We start from the raw sequence: 22,268 nt of genomic DNA, 5'->3' as shown, positions 1-22,268 counted from the left end.
CCGACGATAGATCTTTGAAAGGCCTTCAACTACAAGCGAAAAAAAGTGTGTGAGGGGAATTTAGTGCGCTGGAAAGACTTGGGCTCCCAAGCAAACCTTTTCTTAGGGTGAGTCGAAATATTAAGATTTCTGACATTCCAAATCTCTCTTGTTCTCAGCTTACTACAAAATGGCGGCGATGGATCGAAGGGCTGGAAGAGAAGCGCCTCCTGCAAGACAGGACGCCTAGAGTACCCAGGCCGTCTTTGTCTGAGTCTCTCTCTCTCTCTCTCTCTCTCTCTCTCTCTCTTTACTCCTTGCTCCTATTCATTCTCTAAACCTTGCACTTGCTTCTTGCTCTCCTTTTTGGCTCAGGCAATTTTCTCATCGTTCTGGTCTTTCTCTTTGTGGCACTGCATCCATTCACAAGTTTATCGTTCTTCTTACTCTCTCCTCCTCTTTCCCAATTCCGACGAATGGCTCTCTCTTGTCATTTTACCACTCGATCGTTCTGTCGCTCTTACTCTCCGTCTGCGAAGTCGTATGATGTGACAGAATCCAAATTCGAGTACCTTGTCGATGATTCTGTGTGCACATATATATACATATATTTATGAATGTCTACACACGATTATACATACTACACATACGTTTACGTTTCTGAATGCATAAATGTGTATTTACGTGCGTGTATGTAGACATTTAAATTTTGCAAATAAAGATTTACAAGACTTTTAAATATTCACATACGTAAAAACGTACACGACTACCTAGTAGATATGAAAGTAAAAACATGCGAGCACAAACACACACACAATATATAATATGAGTATATATATATATATATATATATATATATATATATATATATTATATATATATATATATACATACATACACATATATTCGAGTGTGTGCGAGTTTTCTTCATTGCGTGCCCTTGAATATCGGACAGCGAGGCCCGTTTGCCAGTTTTTATTTTCCTTTCTGCTTTTTTTCGATAAATCCCCGCCCGCAGAATGCTCCATTTCCCAGCACCAGCGAGTGAGGTATATGAAAACGTACTTGGTTACTTGCAAACAGATCATGAATCCCTTTGCAAAAGCCCTCGGCGTTCCCCTCGCTTTAATCGTTTATCGGTTGGCCGTCATTACAATTCGTTCTAACGTACCCACATCAGCTCTTGCCCCTGAAGCAGGTGATGACATTATCAAGCTCAATTAGAACACTGAAAGTTTATTTGCACGCCGAGAGTACGGCAGCAATCCGCTTCATATGTACGTACCTTCCGTGCGAGAAACGCCACAATTATCCAGCCCGACCTCCACAATAAAAAAAGGGAGAGAGAGGAAAAAAAAAAAGAGCCGGCTCAGCAATGCTGTAATTCTCTCGCCTTTCGAACAGCGAGGTGTTGCTCTCACATGTGCTGCCTGTCAAATGTGATGTTTCTCTTATTCTTTATCCATCTATTGCAGGAATGATTCTGCTACGTTTTCCGATTGCTGTGATTCCGCAGCACAGAATATACTTGTCTGTACAATGTGAGAAAAAGAGAGATAATCATGGGAAAGACATGTCGGAACACTAAGGAATGTTACTCATAATCTCCCGTTGAATTTAAGAGATATCAATTTCATTAAATTAACAAAGCGCTCCCTGTGGCAACTATGAATAATAGATCTATCGGAGGAGTTTAGAACACTGAATCATTCCAGACTTTAGAAAAATGAACGGTTTTTATAAAAGGGACTTGCTCCTTCAGTAATCAATGTCCATAAAAGTGTGATCTCTCTCTCTCTCTCTCTCTCTCTCTCTCTCTCTCTCTCTGGTTGTCCCTTAAATACTGATGGTATTTTGTAAGTATTATTGCTAAAAAGAAACAATTCGTTCAACAGGTTTCAACAAAACAAGTGACGTGTCCTTTCACTTAGAATAACCGATATTCAAGTTTACACGCCCGTTTGTTATCAACAAAGGGCTATAAAAATATAGAATCAAACCTGATTTCTCTCTCTCTCTCTCTCTCTCTCTCTCTCTGAGGATAAATGTACGCATGTATAATGAATACTGGATTCATAATCTGAGTGTGGCAGAAGAGTCATAGTCGCCGTTGAGGGATGTTTTCTTTGTACATAATGAAATACTATAGAATATCTCAATAGCTCATATCAATCCAGAGAGAGAGAGAGAGAGAGAGAGAGAGAGAGAGAGAGAGAGAGAGAGAGAGAGAGAGAGGAAATAATGTTGTCTCAGCTTCACTGCTAAAATGAAAAAGTAACCCATAAAGTAAAGAAACCAGGTTTTGTTTTAACATAATGGGACTGTACTGGAATTAAATATAATATATAGATAACAAAGAATGCTGCGATAAGTAAGAACTAATGAGCTTGGAACAAAAACAAAGACATATATGTAATTCATTCATAGGCAGTACTTTAGTGTTTCCTAATTTCATAACTCAATCGTAATTTTAAGCCATCAACTTGTGCCTGAATGTTCTCTCCGAAGTTACTTTAGCCATGAACAATGTCGTGCATATTAATGAGAAATACTAACAGAAAATTTCTTTATCAAGAATTCAATATTAAGCATGGCGATCGTTGTACTTGTACAGGTCGAAATGAATAACTGATGGATACTCTATACGCGCTGTTTCTATTCTAATCTGAACGAGTATACAGAAACCTACTAAGCATTTGTAACAATGAAAAACTACATACAAAATCACAAGTAAATTTACCTTAAAAATTCGTTCATTTGTAATATTTTTTAGCATTTCGGCTGAAACATTTAACATGTAAGATTTCTTACAGGGGAAAAATATGAAAGGTTACGGCACAATGTGGGAATTACTTACAAAGCAAATTTCCTGCAGCTTTCATTGTTTGTGTAAACATAAGCTCGTTTTTAAATATGTAAAATACGTTTATTTAAACTAGTGTATGAAACTTTGAACAGTTCAAGTTAATCCTTTTATTATCAAATTACCCTTTGATACTTCATGTCTTGAGAATTCGGTAATGCCCGCAAGAATACCTGAGGGTTGTAGTGGTAAATATCTCTGGCGAGGGTAGGCTCGAATCCCGACCAAGGTGACTTAAGGTGGTTCGATATGCTTGTCATACATATGAGCAAACATATGAATTTCACTTCGGCAAATGATAAGTAGCAAAATGGTTCATAGGATCTTGATTAATTCCAACTTCGCCAAGCTTCTGGAAACTTCTTTCCATGAAAGTTTCTTTCACTACTTTTTCCTGATGTATGGAAGACACATTCCTGTATTTAAATTGTGTTTCCTGTGAGCATAAATTAATTTTCCTGTATGCAGATATAACATTCATTGCATGCACGTATAGAAAGGTTGGCGTGTGGATATGTGCATATGCATGTATGCAAATCGGCTAAGATTTAGATTAGTTAAACAATTAACCTATATCATAGCGCGCCCTATTCTTTAATTATTGAGTTAATACTCATCGCGACAAAAGGTTTTTAAGGCTTACTTAATTTCTATCTTCTGGCACATTTCTTCAAACATTTATTCGAATGGATAAAGTGGTTCTCTCATCAGAATCATTTTTTATAGTCGACATAAAAACGAAGACTGAGCGAAACACAATTTTGGAAAACAATGATTTAGGAGAGACGTTAAAAGGGATTTTGGATTCTTCTTTGTTGACAAGGAGAGCCGTATCGCCTTTCCGGGCCTTTCGCGGGAGGTAACAAAACTCTGTAGGCAAGCTAAGCCTAACAGTCTTCGCATTGACTGTGAATTAACCTTTCCGTTTTAATTACCGCCGGTCTCACCGCGCTTGCGTCCCATTTTCCTCTTCCTCCAGCAAAAGGTCACCCAAGACAGAACTCTACTCAAAACATTTTATAGAGGAAAAGGGCTTGTGCTTGCTCTTCACGTACCAAAGAAAAATAAAATATGAGCCCACTTGCGTCTGATAAAGCCACGTATAACCTTTAAATTTCGCGTGGCGCTCATTATTATCTAGGACATTCTCTTTTTCATTAAAAATAAAATCGGCGATTCATTCGGCTTGCATTCCACAATTAAGAACCCAAGTTCCCCCTTTCATAATATTTCAAGCCAGCGAAGCATTGAGGTCGGAACAAGAAATTTGTTTTTAGCCCCAATTTCCAAATAATCAAGTGGGAGCTACGAGCTGCGCTTTGATTGGTGGGTTAAAAATGAGGACGTGATCTAATTGGCTGATAGTAGTCACCTTTACTTAGGCCCTAATCCAGCTGTGACGGTCCCGGCGGATATGTTGCCAGTTACTGATTTACGGAGATTAAAGCTTCTTAATATTTACTGGGAGTGGAACGTATGATAATATAATGTATTTCAAAATTCTCAGTTATTTTCTACCATTTCTTTACAAATTCATGTTCAGATCGAAGCAAAATGTGATTATTGTCACAGATTCTCATGGAACTCGTCTACATGTCTAACTGATGAAAATGTAAAATTTCCTTGAATAAAAAAAAGGGGGATAATAAAAGCTATGGGGATCAGCAGTATATCAAGATTTATATTCATAATGGAATATCAGAGAACGTCGCAAAGAGTAATGTAACTGAAAGAAGGAAAAGAAAGATGACAAAGACTAATAGAATTCATTGTGAAAATTTTCCAATTAGAAATTTAAAAAAATAGCAAGACTGAAAAGAAGCTCATATCTTTGCTTGATAGACCATGTAAACTGTTCATCGTCAAAGTTATCCAACTTGAATATCCTCCTGTTGACAAGCTAATCATTAGGGTAGCTCTCTCTCTCTCTCTCTCTCTCTCTCTCTCTTCTCTCTCTCTCTCTCTCTCTCTCTCTCATTTTTTTCACGCCTCATTCAAGTAACAGTTTTATTCAGCTACCAAACAACCCAACCCGCTTTACCCTGAAGGGTCTCTGAATTGGTATACGAATGGGAGGAATAAAAAAAACGGGTCCCATGATATATCAATAATCCGACCATATTCAAATGCGGTAAAATTTCCCCGTTTCTCAGGGGGAGCTGACGTAGCTCACATGCAAAATAAGTGGAAATTTACCTTTTGATCTCTGAGGCAAATCCTATGATAGGATGCGGGATCTCTTTTTCGCCTCTTGGTTCCGCATTCATCAAAGGTTGTTAGCTCCGTCTTTGATAATTAAGAAATTAAGAACCGGACTTAAGCTCATCCTATTAATATTATGTGGTCTGGGCTTTTCCATTTCGGGAGAGAGGTGCAACGAGAGAGGAGCAGACCACCTCATGTTTGTCTGCCCGTTGGTCTGAAAAGCCTTCAGTCTATTACATGAGAGAGAGAGAGAGAGAGAGAGAGAGAGAGAGAGAGAGAGAGAGAGAGAGAGAGATTTTATAGTGCATATCAGGATAGGGGTATGGTTTCTCGGGTCGTTATGGAATGCAAGTGTTATTGATACAAAATTTTCTGTAAAAGCTTTGATAACAGAATTTAAAAATCTTTACTTGTAAATAGGCTTTAAGAAATTCCTTGTTACTAAAATAAATATTGGTGTCTTATGAACGTGGAAACCTTATGTCGGGTGTTACTTCTATAAGTCTTACAGAAGATAAATAGTTGCTGAAAGATGGATAGAGGCCACAAAAACATAAAAGACAACAAACATTATCACGTTGGTTCTAAGGAGCCATATACAGAATCAATCATAGTTCAAAAACACTTAATGGCGATGAAATTTACCTTCAGAATATATTGTATTTCTATCGAGTGCGGCTATATCGTTTCCCTTCACACGACACTAGAAAGCTAACTGACAAAAAATAAATAAATAAATAAATGGTATTCACTGTATCAAGTGTACGTCGTTAAGACCAGTAACTTGGCAGGGCTTTGGAATCGACCTATGTCTAACTGGGTACCAACTTTGTACCATGCTAACTACCTCGGTTTGGCATGAGAGAGAGAGAGAGAGAGAGAGAGAGAGAGAGAGAGAGAGAGAGAGAGAGAGAGAGAGAGAGAGAGAGAGAGAGAATATATATATATATATATATATATATATATATATATATATATATATATATATATATATATATGTGTGTGTGTGTGTGTGTGTGTGTGTGTGTGTGTGTATACACTACAATTAAAATCAATAAAAACTGTATGAGACTTCCTAATACCATGATAAAATTTGACCTTATACGTAGTGGTAAGAAATATTAAATGAATGATTTAAAACCCTTTATACGTATGATTAAATGAAAACTTTCTTTCTAAAAAAGCTTCACTTCATTATTTGAAAATAACTAGATTCAGTTCAAATATGATGGTTTCTATTAGTAAATGGATTAATGTACCTTTGATAATAAATATTTAAATCTAGTTTTTGTTTATAAACTACCTGCGAGGTCATCTTTGCATTCTGTCTTACAGAACCAATAGTGTGAGGTTTAATATCACCTGTCAATTAGTTCTTTTCTATATGAGCATAACATTGTAAAAATGAAAAATCTGTTATGCAGTTTTACCGAATCTTTACAAAGAGTTTCCACGAAAGCTTACGTTTAACTCTTCTTACGTGAAAAATGTTTTACCAACATTGCATGATAGAAATGAAACACACCGGTGAATCAAGAAAGATGTTTGAGAGAATGATAAATCCCAGCTGAAAAATAAAAACTATCACGCATGATGAAGCAAGTAGGTCTCTAAAAATAACTTGAAAAAAAATTAAGATGGTTTTTTCACATTTCATTCATACAAAGAGATGCAACGTCCAATGAAGAAAGCATAAAGGAAAGAAAGAAAGAAAGAAAATAAAACGGTGAAAAAGAGCAGGCCGGACGGATGCTCGCTGAAGCATTACCATTATGCCGAGATCAAAAGGGCACCAGCCTTATCTTAATGCCTTCTGACGACAGCCCTCTTAGTCGCGTGATTCGTTGGTGCTCGGATGATCTCCATTCTTCGGACATTTTGAGGATTTCGAGGAATATTTTTTCCCTCTTTACCGAGTCGAGCGTAGAGCAGTCTTCAGGTCATTCATCAGCATATATTTACTGATTCGAAATCAAGTTTCTTTACTCTATACATTTCCTACTTTTTCAGTTTTAAATAGGCTTTTCTCTCTAAAGCTCGACAGTGATATTGCTTCATTTTGGTACTCATCAGGAAAAAGAATTATTCAAGGGCCTATAACATGAAGGCGATGCAGTCATTGAAAGCAACTGTTGGCTAGAGTTAAGTAACTGAAAAGAACGTTTTATAAAACCCTTTTCCGCTTCTTACACTGCCTAATTGCATGAATAAAAATAAAATGCAGTACCGAAATGCTATTGTACTTGTATTAATTAATCTTAAAATGTCAAAAATAACATAATTTCAAAAGCTATTGATAATGAGAAAATTATACAATGGCATCAATACAACTCTCATGTGTTGCATGAATTGAATATACCGAATAGTTAATTAAGATTGCCTAACTTTTAAATAATGCTAACCTGATATACGTTTATGCATACATACAGACACTATATATACATATATATAAATATATATATGTATGTATAAATATGTATGTATGTATGTATGTATGTATGTATGTATGTATGTATGTATGTATGTATATATATATATACATACATACATACATACATATTATTATTGTTATTATTACATACATACATACATATTTATACATACATATATATATTTATATATATGTATATAAAGAGTACACGCATTCATAATTACATTCCTACTCAGCCATAACATCGAAAGAAAATGAAAATGAATTTGGTCTCGACGTCCAAATAGAAAATTAACAGTCCGGGTCGTATATCAACATATGATTATTAACGCGATGAAAAATAATTAATCCGCCATCATCATCTGATAGGCATTTCACTCATCCCTAAAATGAGCGTTAAAACTCTTATCCCCATCAAAGCTGCAACGCTATATTTAATGCCGTCTGAAACATGAGGGACGAGTTGTACAGTACAGTAGAGCGTACAGTGTGCGTCAGGGTACGTGCACGTGTTTATGTAATTCTGTACACGTACGTTCGTACGCGTCTGATTTCTTTATGTGAGAATGCTTTATACATTCATCTGTATTTATATTTAATAAAGGATGGTACGGTTGTTTTTAACAAGTCTTTTTGTTAATTTTCTATAATGCATAAGCTGTATCATATAAATCGATCAGAACTATTTGAATTGTTCTCAAAAAGTATTGAAGCTTCATTTTTCTTGGTTTTCCTTCAATAATCTTTTCATAAACTAGAACTTTCACTTGGAAATATATTTCCTTCACTAATCTTTTCATAAAACTAGTACTTTTACTTGGAAATATATTTCCTTGCCTAATCTTTTCATAAAACTAGTACTTTCACTTGGAAACATATTTCCTAGCATAATCTTTTCATAAAACTAGTAATTTCACTTGGAAGCATTTCCTTCACTAATCCTTTCATAAAACTAGTACTTTCACTTGGAAACATTTCCTTCACTAATCCTTTCATAAAACTAGTATTTTCACTTGGAAACATTTCCTTCACTAATCCTTTCATAAAACTAGTACTTTCACTTGGAAACAACATTTTCTTCACTAATTTTTTAATAAAACTAGTACTTTCACTTGAAATATTTCATTCACTAATCTTTTCATAAAACTAGTACTTTCACTTGGAAACATAACAATTCCTTAACTAATCTTTTCATAAAATTAGTGCTTCCACTTCGAAACATAAAATCTCCTTCACTTATCTTTTCATAAAACTGGTACTTTCATTTTACAAAACTAGTGCTTTCACTTGGTAGCATAAGATTTCCTTCACTAATCTTTTCATAAAACTAGTATTTTCACTTGGAAACATAAAATTTCCTTCACCAATCTTTTCCTAAAACTACTACTTTTACTTGGAAACATAACATTCCTTCACTAATCTTTTCATAAAACTAGCGCTTTCATTTGGAAACATAAGATTTCGTTCACTAATCTTTTCATCAAACTAGTACTTTCACTTGGAAACATAACATTTCCATCACTGATATTTTCATAAAACTATTACTTTCACTTGGAAACGTAAGAATTCCTTCACTAATCTTTTCATAAAACTAATACTTTCACTTGGAAATATAAGATTTCCTTCACTAATCTTTTCATAAAACTAGTACTTTCACCTGGAAACATTAAGAGATTTTAAATATAGCTTAAAGTCCTACAAAATTCTGAACTACCATCTTTGGAATTTAATAAATGGGAGACCTTGATTTATTAGCCATTTTATGAGAGGAAATAAGAATTTACTTCAGAATCTGCTGGCTGTAATACAAGTTTCACTTCCATATTTCAGAGGCATTTTACATTTATTCATTTTTCAGCGTTACAGTCATAAAGTGTACTTTTTCTTAATTTAAAAACTGAAAAGCACTATTAATTAAAACAAAATTAATAAAAAAAAAACATTCATTTCACACAGTTTAAGGGATGAAAAACTCATGATTATCTGATACTTAAGAAGCGAAATATAACCTTGATCTTCCAAACTTATGAAACAAAATACATTAATAATAAATGAGGAAAGATAACATGTCCCTTGGTCGTAATGAAATACGTTATCCTTTTCAGAGAGAGAGAGAGAGAGAGAGAGAGAGAGAGAGAGAGAGAGAGAGAGAGAGAGAGAGAGAGAGAGAGAGAGAGAGAATCAAAAATAAAAGAAAGCATACCCTCTTGATTTCCTATCACCTGAATGAAACGTCAAATCTTCAGGCTTCAGCTAATACGTATCTTTAATTTTACAAGAACTTAAGATCACAGCATTGTTTTTTGAACGCTGTAGCGTCAACACTACATCTACTCTAGGCCCCTAACTTAAAATCACTATGGAAATATAAACTGTGTTATTCAAGTCAAAAGAGTCGGCGGATTTTCTTTTTCACCATATCACTGCTGATTATGCCACCAAATATTACTCGAGAATCAAACAGTCTTACATAGGCTAAGTTCCATTCCATTTAGGTAACCATCGGGTTTAGTAAAAACCTGATTCGAATTTAACTCAAGGTATCGAGTTCTCTTCACTGTCTAATTTTTCACGGCCTCATATGAATTTTCTGAAATGAAATGAGCCTCATGAAATTTCGTAACTGATGTCCATGAATCCGACGAATTTCCTTCTTTATTGTATCCGTTTCGAATGCCACAGACGAATCTGATTATCATTCACGGGTGATACTTCAGACCTAAACAGAATCTCAAAGCCCTGATGACCCTTAGCTAACACTGCCATCGCGTGCCCACACACCCAAGCCCTACCACGGCCAGTTCCAATGAGCTGCCCGTTCTCAGAACACGTGGCCCCCACGCCTTTCACCGTTCCGTGAAGCATAAATGTAATGCTGTCAGATAGACTTTTGTTTGCCCGTCAGTGATTGTTATTCTTTCGTCATTTTTTTCTGTGAAATGCTTTTTGTTCTCAAGGTCATTAGCTTAAATCCTTTTATATCTGCTATTTAATCGCGCTTTGACGGCGAGTATTGAGTTACCTTTCTCTGAAAAAAATAAGACCGGTGTATTATAGCTGCTAATGAGTAGATGAAAGAAACAAAACTATATTCACTAACTGGAATCAGTTTTCTTTATATTTCGGATATTTCATTGATAGTTCACGTCAAAGAAGTGTCTAAATCTTTTGCATTTAATTATTTAATATCAAAGTTTTCTCTTTATTTATATACATACATATATATATATATATATATATAATATATATATATATATATATATATATATATATATATATATATATATATATATATATTATATATACATATATATATATATATATATATATATATATATATATATATATATATATATATATAGATACATATATATATATATATATATATATATATATATATATATATATATATATATATATATATATATATATATATGAATAAACACATACATGCAAAATCGTTCTCTCTCTCTCTCCCAATCCCTTCCTTTCCCCAAGATTTCTTACCTCATAACAAATCTCTCTCCCTTTCCCTTTCGACTCTTAGCACACTTTCACGCCCGCAACTATTAACATTACGGCTCTGACTCGACAATTTTCGAGAGTTAAAAAAAACGCCGGTAATGAATGACCACTGTGGTGCGGTCAGTTACGGGCGATTGGCTCATTCTGATTGCAGATATTTTCATTCAGCTTTTTAAGCCGATGAATGCTAACGTAAACACTAGTGCCGTTTGGTAAAAGGCGAATTTGGCGGGGGCAATAAATTCACGAAAAATGGGGCTCTCTGAATATGGACAACGGGGAGGGAAAGGAAAGTAGTGTCTGTGTATGTGTATGTAAAGAGAAAGAGAGAGGGCGTTTTATATATATGTGTGTGTGTGTGTGTGTGGAGAGAGAGAGAGAGAGAGAGAGAGAGAGAGAGAGAGAGAGAGAGAGAGAGAGAGATAGAAATAAGTTAGGAGAGAAATAGAGAAAGATAGAAAGGTGAGGGGTGGTTTAATCATATGTGAGAATAAAATTGTGTATATATGTATGTCTGTGTGAGAGAGATAGCCTGATCATTAAAGCAATGCCTGGAAGTAATTACTGGTTAATTTATTATTCTGTCTTAGCTTTGTTATCATGACTGAAACTGCATTTACTTCGCTCAGTCAAGGTACGGAGCTTTGTGGCCATCACAGAAAAAGTTAAGGGATGAATAACTTTTGTTTGCATCATTTTCGACATTTCAACAAAACGCATGGAAATGGTAGTGCTCGTTTCCTTCGGTGATTAAACTCTAAGCAGTTCAGTCATCACTCACAATGTTAACTTTTGCAGCGGTTGTCCTATCTATTACGCCATTACCTGCAGTGATTATATCTTTCATTAAATGTGATAAACTGAGGATTTTAATTAATTAATAAACTCTCAGTGACATTGATCTTTTTCACAAGCTTGTTAAATTCAAATATCGTTTAAATACAAGGAGGATATAATGACAGTTATATTAAACTATATTATTATGGTTTTATGTGTATACATACACATACAAAATTTTCTTTCTCAACAAATATCAATTTCCTTACAAAAGGAAACTCTTTCATAAAAAATTAAGGCAGTATCCATAGCCATATTTATTCTCTAATCCCTGAGTAAGGAATTATCACTATTAAGGGGGAATTCAATGAGAAACAAAAACTTCTGCACTTTGCTTGAAACCACATGACAGAGGCCTCATCAACAGCATGTCAGCTCCACCTCATTCATACATTTTTTTTTATCTTGCACGCACAATTTAGATAAAAAAAATATTACACAGAATTTCAGCTATCTCTATTCATATAATCTGGAATGGCAAGGATGTATCTAGAAATTAGCAAACAATAATACCAAAACATTAATATTTTTTTATCCCAGCACTTTCAAGGATTTGAAACTATAATGTCTCAATAATAGAAATGGAGGTAGTAAGTGGGAGAGAACGAGCAGTCAGTCTGTTGTCCTTAAATCACAGAACACCAAAGAGAGAGATACTGACTTGAGAGAGAGAGAGAGAGAGAGAGAGAGAGAGAGAGAGAGAGAGAGAGAGAGAGAGAGAGAGAGAGAGAGAACTCGTTTTGTGTATCGAGGATTCATTTGACCATTAGCTGACTCTTTGCTTCCGGTTTAAAAACACTTTCCCCCTTTTCCCGGTTACTGGGATTTTGGGAGAAGTGGGTGACCCCATAAGTGGGACTGTATGTTTTTTCTGAATAACCGGTATTATTACGGAACTTAAATAGCTTAGTTATCCACGGGATTACGTGTTTTTTCTAATGGGGATATTCGACCAAGCGCTTTTTGTTGAGGCACAAATAAGACAAGTGATTATAATTTACAGACTAAAATAAAAAATCAATTAAAGGAAGTATTATATATCAGAGTAAGATAACAGAAATAAAAACAGTATTGTGGGAAACGGTCATCCTTGCTCTAACGGATTCCGCGAGTGTCGTTTTTGTGTACCGTGCGGATGAGTAGGGGGAGAGAAATTGAATAACGGGCGGAGTTCGTCCCCTAACGCATTCGAAAATAAGAAAAAGAAGTGTCCCCTACAAATAACACGAATTAATTCGAATGTATTACAGACTGGCGAACGAATAAACCTTGGAGGACGAATTAAACATTCATTAGGAGAAGTGTTCAAAGATTTAGAATCAAAATTGTTCTCTGGTCTCAAAGGCAAATCAAAATAAACCTATTTTCGTTGGACTTGTTTGGAATGCCGAGATCACACCGGGGCCCGTTCTTTGAATCTTTGTTAGTCTGATGTTAGTCTGGACGGTTCTGTTTGATTTTCCATTTCTGGCACTTTTTAAATATGGGGAATGGATTTCCGATTCATGGTGTTACTGGAGCATCGGCCAAAAATACACAAACTGTTTGTCCCGCGTCACTTTCCTTCCCATTGTTTGTTTTTTCATCCTCTGTCATTTTCTGCCTTTTTAGGCCTGACATTCTCTCTCTCTCTCTCTCTCTCTCTCTCTCTCTCTCTCTCTCTCTCTCTCTCTGCCATTAGCCTATCTGGATCCTCACTGTTCCCAATTCCTTTTTCCATCTTTTAATCAATTCGATTCTGAGATAATCGGTCGCGGAAAATTGCACAGATTTCTTAATCATTCTTCCCTTCAGTCTAAGTAAAATTTCATTTGCCATTTAACTTTTAAATACATTGGCTTATGAGCATTTTATACAAAAAATCAATAGTCATGAAATTAAAATTACAACTAAAAATTATTAAATACGTTGAACGTTGTCATTTTTAGCAAAGTTCTTTAAAAAATATAAATCTAACATACATAAATGTATATACAATTTTTATATGCACATTTATATATGTCAGGTTTCTACATTTAAGGAATTTGTTAAAAATAACAACGTTCAACATATTTGGTATTTTATAGTTGCGAAGATAATTTCACGAATATTGCGAATACACGTATATAATAATATATATATATATATATATATATATATATATATATATATATATATATATATATATATATATATATATTATATATATATACATATATATATATATATATATATATATATATATATATATATATATATACACACACATATACACACACACACACACATATATATATAGTACATAATGTCGTACAGAAATTATCTAAGGGAAAGAATTATCTATTTCTTATTGAAAGCCCACGAATCTGTGTAAAAATCCTTCATCTTCAATAAAAAGCATAATGTCGTACAGAAATTATTTAAGGAAAAGAATTACCTATTTCTTATTGAAAGCCCATGAATATGTGTAAAAATCCTTCATCTTCAATAAAAGCTAAACTTTTTTAATAAAATTTTACTCGAAATTCTACTGTCCATTTATCTTTAGTCGACATGAATAAAAATATACATAAACCACTCATTTATGAGTGCGTAGGTGTGCGTGTGTGTATTATGTATATATATAAAATATATATATATATATATATATATATATATATATATATATATATATATATATATATATATATATATATATATATATATATATATATAATATATATAAATATACACACACACATACTGTATATATATAAAATGTGTGTGTGTGTGTGTGTGTGTGTGTAATATCGAAGCTACAAATGTCGTTTAATATAGACAGTATATATAACCATTTTCAGTTCCTTATAAAAACCGGTGATTTGCTGAAGACCTTCGGTGTAATAAGCATCGTGAAACAGATGATGATGAAATATAAATAATGTCAAGTAGCCTACTTGTTATTATACGTTTTAGTAGGAGATGTGTTAGCACCAACATAAGACTAATAATAACAAATATAAATCGCTTCAGTAACGAAAGAAGCTCATGATATGTTTCAAATCAAATTATAGCATAACGAGCATTGTTAAGAAAAACTGCAAGAACAAAATACTGCATTACTGAAAGTTCTTAATTTTATTTCTATAAACATTAAACAGAAAGAAATAAATACTTCTCTTAATTCTGAGTAGAGTTCTGATTTTTTCAGTGTTTCCTTCAGTTACGGGCTACACATAGACATTATATTGCCTGTCTCAAAGCACTCTATTTAAAACCAAAATCAAAATGGCTTATATCATTATATCGTTGTCTTCCAGAGTTTCTATTACGTTTAATTAAAGTTAACAGAAAAATTAAACTAATTATTTGAAGTTTCAAATCTCCTTGACTGGACCGTGATTAGGCATACACATGATAATGTATGGTATATTCCCAGTTGCAATTACGGTAAAAGGGCTTGAAATTATTTTATTTTATTTTATCTAAAGAAAGGGCTATGGAGTTTTTAAACACAGATTTTTCATTGTATTTTTTAAAGCAATGGGATAAATAAATGAGTAATGGTTATATATATATATATATATATATATATATATATATATATATATATATATATATATATATATATTTATATATATATTATATTTATATACACATATATATAAATATATATATTTATATGTATAAGTATATATGTTTGTATATATATATATAATATATATAGTATATACAGTATATATATATATATATATATATATATATATATATATATATATAATATATGTATATATATATTATATATATGTATATAATTAGTTAGAATCAATATGTTTTTAAATAAGATAATTAATATTGTGGAGGTTATATAAAATCGGCTTTCATTTGAATAAAGCAGAAGGACTAGTGAATCGCATTATCACATAATACATGGTTAATGTAAGTCTGTGCATATTTTTTTTACATAATTAATATTCGCCAACTGATCTAAAGAACTATAATAATAAACATTTACTTTATATGCATAAATTAAAAAATGATACTTCTATTAAAATTAATGGATATCATTACTGTGAAAAACAATAAAAATCCTTGTTTGAATAAGAAGTTTTCTTATCTGAACGTTGTAATACCCGGCTGCTTGAAAAATGGTGAATGTCGTTCTATAGGGCACAAAGAAAATAAGGTTTTATTTCTACAAGGGAATATTTAAAAATTCTATCCCATGATAATTTTGTATATAACTGAGATATCCCTGTTATATAAATTTTTGAGAAGTCATTACTAATATAATCAAGATTTTTGTTTTCAATCAGAGGAATTATTCTCACAAATCTTACAGAAGAAAGATTTCTTCCATTATAATTGGAGTGTTGATACCCCAGTAACAATAACTGAATTATTATAACACCAAACAAAAAGTATAAGCTGCAATCGCATAAAAAATAAAACGATGCTATTATCAAATTTCTTTCAGTTTTCGCTGTTCTGATTAAAAATATTGTCCTTACAGTCAGTCAAATTCACCACTCAACATTGCAACTGTTTATTAAACAGAGAAGAAAAGGGGGTTCTTTCATACAAAAATCTATTTCACGAATAAAGTGGTAGCATTTGATCAGAAATTTTGAGTTCCCATTTGTACATCGATCAAATAAATATTTCTAAACCTTAAAACACTTGGTTGTAATCCATTTGAAGTTTACGAATTTACACCCCCGACTAACAAGTAAAAACAAACAAGTTTATTTCATAAATGAACGCTGTAGTGTCATTACAATAAATCAATAAAAATATATCCTAGTATACGCTTGAATCTATCATCCATCAAAAAAAAAAAGACCCAAGCTACTAAAATAGCTCCAATAAAATCCAAGTGCACAAGAAAATAAAATCTTATGAGAAACTATCGGCGCTTATGGGGAAAGAGCGAACAGAGGAAACAAGATGGGAAACGATACAATTAAAACAATTATCGCTGTAAGCAAAAAAAAAGGGGGAGGGGATACAGCCAGCCAATTTTGCATGTGTTAATGAAATGTCTTATTGAAAAAAAAAATAATAATAATCCGTAATTTCTTTACTAAGAGCCTTGAGAAAAGAAACTCCTGGGCGAACATCGGCAGACGCCGTTAAATTTAGGCTGAGAAGAGCGGTCTCCGTCTTATGCTAGCGATGTCTTATCGCTAAATATCCCCTCTAAGAAATGAACGCCTTCGGTGCAGAATCATAGCGGATAAAATAAAATCCTAAGAGAGAAACATCGATAGATTCATATAATATCAAGGTCGCAAAAGTCGGAGAGAAGAATTTATCGAATAGAGGCCTGTCTTATTGCCCGCAATTCCAGTCTTTACTTAGGCGTGATTCTCTCTGCTGGCGGGAGAATAGGTCGCTATAAATTCAGCCCTAACAGTTGTATAACAGAATATTGGTAAACTTTTATTTCGCCTGACAACGACATCGGTTTTCTCTTCATCTCTCTTGCACTTCAAGATTTCCACTTTATCTTTTTCCACAGGGAGTTATATTTGACATTTACATTCAGTCCGTAACGTTCACTTTTTATTGTATTCTGTTGGATTCAGAGTGGAGAAAAATATGGGAAAATTCAAGGTAATTTCTAAAATTGTGTTATGTTTACGTAACGTCGGAAATCAATTGACTTAAGCTAAAACGAGTTTTGCGAATCCTTTCACCGCGCCTCCCTTCCTCCCCTCCTCCCTCTCTCTCTCTCCTCTCTTCCTCTCCTCTCTTCTCTCTCTCTCTCTCTCTCTCTCTCTCTCTCTCTCCTTCCGATCCCGTCTCCTCCCTCACACTTCGTTAGTGAAGACCATCTCCTACCTGCATTGGTCACAGGGTCCAGCCGCATCTTGCATATGACAGGGGAGGCCGTGACAAAAAAATCGGCCCGTTATTTGCCATATTCCCAAGGGCATTGTGAGAGCATTGTACCCTCTTTCGTCTCCCCTTTCCGATGGTCAGCGGCTTCAGCTGCATTGCCACCCCGCGCTGCTGCCCGGGACCTGCATTGAGTGCCAGCGCCGTCGGCCTGGGCCTGCTGACGGCAAAAAGTCCTGGCCGCCCCTAACCGCCTTTGTCCTCTCCTTTTGACCGCCGGCTGAGGTCGCATGAAAATCCTCGCCTGGTCACTAGATTAATCTACGATGCCTGGATGGACAATGCAGGACCACGGTTAAAGATGAGTTTTTGCCGACACCTTGACTCAAAAGAGAGAGAGAGAGACGTTGGCCACATCTCATCGGATTTCCCTTGGCGGGGCCCCTTGGCTCCTGCCGTCCCACCACATATGCATTCCTGTCCAGTTTCCTTCTGAGTGCGGTGACGGACGCCTCCAAATTCTGTCTCCTTCGGAAGGTGGCGACGAGAGGCATCGGAAGGGCAGAGCGACTGAGAGAGAGAGAGAGACAGAGAGAAAGAGAGAGGAGGAGAGACAGACCCACGATCACGTCAAATTAAGGGGATTAAACGATCCTGTCAAGGTAGGCTAATCTTTCACTACGAACGCTAAATAATTTTCGATATCTTCCATTTTACATTCCATAAATCCGACACGTTTCTCTTCATTTCGTCTGTCAAGCCTCAGAGTAATGGCCATTCGAAAGGGGGAAAAATCCTAATTCGGACATCTCACCTGGCAGCGTAAAGCTGACCATGAAATATTCGTATATTTATGGATCCTTCGATTACACGTGGGAATCCCTCCTCCCAACCCAGGCTCTCCCCCATCCCTCCCTCACCCCTAGCATCCGGTACCTACGCAGACATCCAGGTAGCCTCCAATACCCTTTAATAAAGTGATACGGAAAATGATAACGGGGCCACTTGAAATCGAATACCTGTGATATGCACCTGTTACCTGGTCATTATTACAACAACCAATTATGAGGCCCAATTACGATAAAACATCTCCATTCATCTCCGCATAAGCACGGGATAATGCAGACACATCGCGGTTAATCATACTCTCTGATAGGCGAATTTACAACGAAGAACATTTTCTAATCGCTGCCAATGCTCGACTGCAGAAGCAGACAAGGCCGCAAAAAGTGGACTGCGCGTTTCCGCACAGAAATTTTCTTTACTGCCATTTCCGTCACGACTTGACTCATTCACGGAAATATGTGCATGTGCCTATTTGTGACGGTGGTATTCCTACATTCATAAACATAGGAATTACTTTAAATAGATAATATGTGCGTTATATATATATATATATATATATATATATATATATATATATATATATATATATATATATATATATAGAGAGAGAGAGAGAGAGAGAGAGAGAGAGAGAGAGAGAGAGAGAGAGAGAGAGAGAGAGAGACTAAAAATAAAAAAAGCTCTGGAAACAAATAGTTAATGTTTTCTATAGTACCCCAAGAATCATATATAAAACGAATTGTCCGCTGCGCACGTACGCATTTTTGGCAGCGCCTCTACACCATTAGCATGCCTGCGTAATCTGATATTTGACATAATTGGGCTGCAGCGGCCAAGGTAAGCGCCCTCTGACATCTATCGCGGGGCAAAGGAATAATAACAGAGCGGGGATTAACAAAAGAGACAAAGGCGTCGATGAGAGATTTTTCCCATTCCGGCCGCAAAGTCTGTCGACGGCGGATTAGACCTCAACTGCTCGCTACTGCTTGCTGCTATTGCTACTGCTACTGATGTTGCTTGCTTTTGCTACTGCTGGTTGATGCCAATGTTTCTGCTGCTGCTATTACAGGTGTTGCAATTTATGCTGCTACTACCTGCAGCTGTTATCTACTATTTGCTGATAGTGGCACTGCTGCTAGTTGATAGTTGCAAAGGAACTGACCAGTGATTTTAAGCGCAGCAGCTTTTAGGCTCATCGTTATATAACGATACTCTGGCTCTGGAAATCATTATAGTCGTTATTTAACTGGTAATACGAGTGTCTCATTATTAGAAAGACTTAACATTTACTATTCTGTGCAGAGAACTTCGTAACAGTGGGTCATTCGTCATTTTTTAAAATTGCGCTCTCTAGAAATCTTCATATAGCCTTGATCGGTATCCTCTTTACTTCTAATATTGTGTGTTTAAATGATGCGATGCTAGACATGATTTTGCCTTTATTGCCAACTTATGGTAGTAAGAACCTCTTCCTTATAATAGCTGGCAAAACATCATATCTTTTATCTTTACAAACAACAAACATTTTCAATTGTGTAGAGAAACCTGGATGCACATAAAAGTGTTCACCACTTTTCTCAGTGAATAATTTTATTACATTACCATAGTTACTAAATAACATTCGTGGATATCAAGTGACAGCTAGTGTTCAGTTCAGATGTTAATTAATAATTAATTTTGCAATTCATTTTGATACTTTGGATAAAACGAATGAATTAATATCCATCGCTACAGCCTCATTAGAACTTTCCCAATCAGGAAAGCATATTAAATTTTTTAAAGGGACGCACCAATATTCCACAATTACAGGACAACTTGATCACATTCCCATGAACTGAGATTTCTGTTAAAAAGAATAATATGAAATGTGAAGCAAATACATTATCAAGGAAAATAGAAGCTGACCAAAGTGAAGTTTAAAAATAGCTGCATTAAAAAATAAAAGACATTTTCATTGAATCAAAAGTTTCTTTTATTTAAATCTTTACCGATGAAAAATTGTCAAGTTGATCAAATACGCTTGTCTACACTTCCATATTTAAAGCGAAATTAATTATGTATTTTTGAGAAAAATATTGTAGCTCATTTTTCATACGCTTTTATTCAGTAAATGTTTCTACTTATTTGAAGAGCAATGTCAGTCCACTGAAAATAGAATATATTTACTGTACATGTGAAAAATTTAATTTTTATGTAATGGAAACGTAAACACAAGGTGAAAAATAGTTTTGAAAATGCACATAAACAAAACTATGATATATATATATATATATATATATATATATATATATATATATATATATATATATATATATATATATATATATATATATATATATATATATATATATATGTTTACAAGAAAGCTCATATAATTGACAGATGACATACAGATATCCCTGAGGATGTATGTTTAGTCGTTTTTTTTAATGTTCATTTTGCAAAAATTGTTATTGTTTACCAAAAGGAGAAAATGTGTTGTACTTTTATAAATATGTAATCAGGTTATTCATTCCAAGGTTATTTTTGGTGGTTTGTCTCTTCCCCTGTATAATCCAGTTGGCTTAATACTTTGTAAAACCTCTCAAAAGATTTACCTTTGTTTTGGTAGGTCCACTAATTCTTCAACTGTTTTGGGTTACAGGTGCATCTCTTCCTTATAATCCCCACCCTCAGGGATATCTGTATGTCATCTGTCAATTATACAAGCTTTCTTGTAAACTTATTTTTATAGTTTTCATCAGTCCTTCGTGGCATATGTCTTTATATATATATTATTAGTATATATATATATATATATATATATATATATATATATATATATATATATATATATATATATATAAATGATGTATGAGCTAAAATCTATAGTTCTCATTGCAAACAGGATATAACGAGACCTTTGATTGCCATGATAAGAAAAGCTGGCATAGAAGAAATTTAAATAAATTTAAGACCCTATTTCCGAGATAAAGTCAAAATTAACGAGAAATATTTAAACGGGTTGGTAAAATTTACGACTTCACTAAAGGGATAAGTAAAGAAGTGACATAATCTGAAAGTTCAAGTGAAAAGAGAGTGACGGATAAATACCTCAGGCTAAGCAAAATACTATTGGAGATGTGCTTATAATCCGACACTTGAAAGGAAAACAAACTTTAGTCGGGCAAATGTCGACAAGAAAAAGCAATACATGATGAATTACTCGAGGTGCATTTTCATTAAAATTATATTTTTTACGAGCTACAATGATTTACTTTATGTAATATTTCTAAACATTACTTGAAAATCAAGTTTTAAGGTTTTTTTTTATAAATCGCTCTGCATATTATGCATTGAGTGCATTTGTGAATTAGCATACTTTAGCATTAAATTGCTAATAATATACAAACAGTGAACGATATGCTAAATATTTCTTAAAAAAATATTGCATCAACAATCTAAAAAAAGAAATTAAATGAATAAAAGGAAAGTAAAAGAAATTGTACTGCTTTAATGCCTGTTAGGAATATATGGAAAGGTTTTCTGTGATATATGATATTCTCTCATAGTCAGGTATGCAAGGAATGCCAGTTAACGCATGTAACTTCAAAATACTAAAACCTACTGATTTAGTAAAACTGGAAACACTTCATTTATTATACAGTACCTAAATTCGCCAAACAATCACAGCGCACAATTTAAACGAAAATGACTCCCACAATATCAAGTTACAATTGGAATTACTGTAATAAAAATCTCGCCTCTTATGCCATTCCTTGTAGGACTTAAGTAATCCTACAG

At 34.2% G+C, this 22,268-nt stretch overlaps 1 long non-coding RNA gene across 6 annotated transcripts in view; it reads left to right on the top strand.

The window, feature by feature from the left end:
• LOC136827629 (uncharacterized) overlaps positions 1-22,268 on the top strand; it is a 218,435-nt gene that overhangs the window by 51,338 nt on the left and 144,829 nt on the right. For 2 of the 6 annotated variants that reach the window (XR_010849824.1, XR_010849819.1), the window contains exon 1: positions 17,902-18,301. The exons of 1 other annotated variant lie outside the window; for it this stretch is intronic. This is a non-coding gene — a long non-coding RNA (uncharacterized lncRNA). Of the gene's footprint in view, positions 1-17,898; positions 18,302-22,268 lie in introns of those variants that run through there. 3 more of the 6 variants (XR_010849821.1, XR_010849822.1, XR_010849820.1) reach the window with 3 other exon arrangements.

Source organism: Macrobrachium rosenbergii, chromosome 42 (genome assembly GCF_040412425.1).
Source record: "Macrobrachium rosenbergii isolate ZJJX-2024 chromosome 42, ASM4041242v1, whole genome shotgun sequence".
Classification (NCBI taxonomy): Eukaryota; Metazoa; Arthropoda; class Malacostraca; order Decapoda; family Palaemonidae; genus Macrobrachium; species Macrobrachium rosenbergii.
The sequence above is the reverse complement of the archived record's forward strand: the minus strand, read 5'-3'. Positions and strand labels throughout refer to the sequence as shown.